Consider the following 336-nt stretch of genomic DNA (forward strand, 5'->3'; position numbering starts at 1 on the left):
GCGCAGTAACTCCGAACAAGTTCTTCTCATTCACAAATTAATTTCTCCCCTCCCTAATTGAGATGAAGTAATGAAACCAAAGCTTACCGATTGAGAATTATATTTTTAATAAATGACATCGGTTTCATCTCTTAATCTCAGTTAGGAACGGAGGAATGGATTTTCAAAAGCGCGGAGAAACCCCGAACGGCTTTCCGACGTCGAGTGACCACGGAGGGGCTCTCCGGATTGGAAAATTCATTTCTCCCACCGTAATTAAGATGAAGGAATGAAACCGATGCCGATCGATAGAGAATTAAATTCTCAATAAATGACAGCGGTTTCATTACTTAATCT

This window comes from Diachasma alloeum, unplaced genomic scaffold (genome assembly GCF_001412515.2).
Source record: "Diachasma alloeum isolate Michigan unplaced genomic scaffold, Dall2.0 Dall_scaffold_00500, whole genome shotgun sequence".
NCBI lineage: Eukaryota > Metazoa > Arthropoda > Insecta > Hymenoptera > Braconidae > Diachasma > Diachasma alloeum.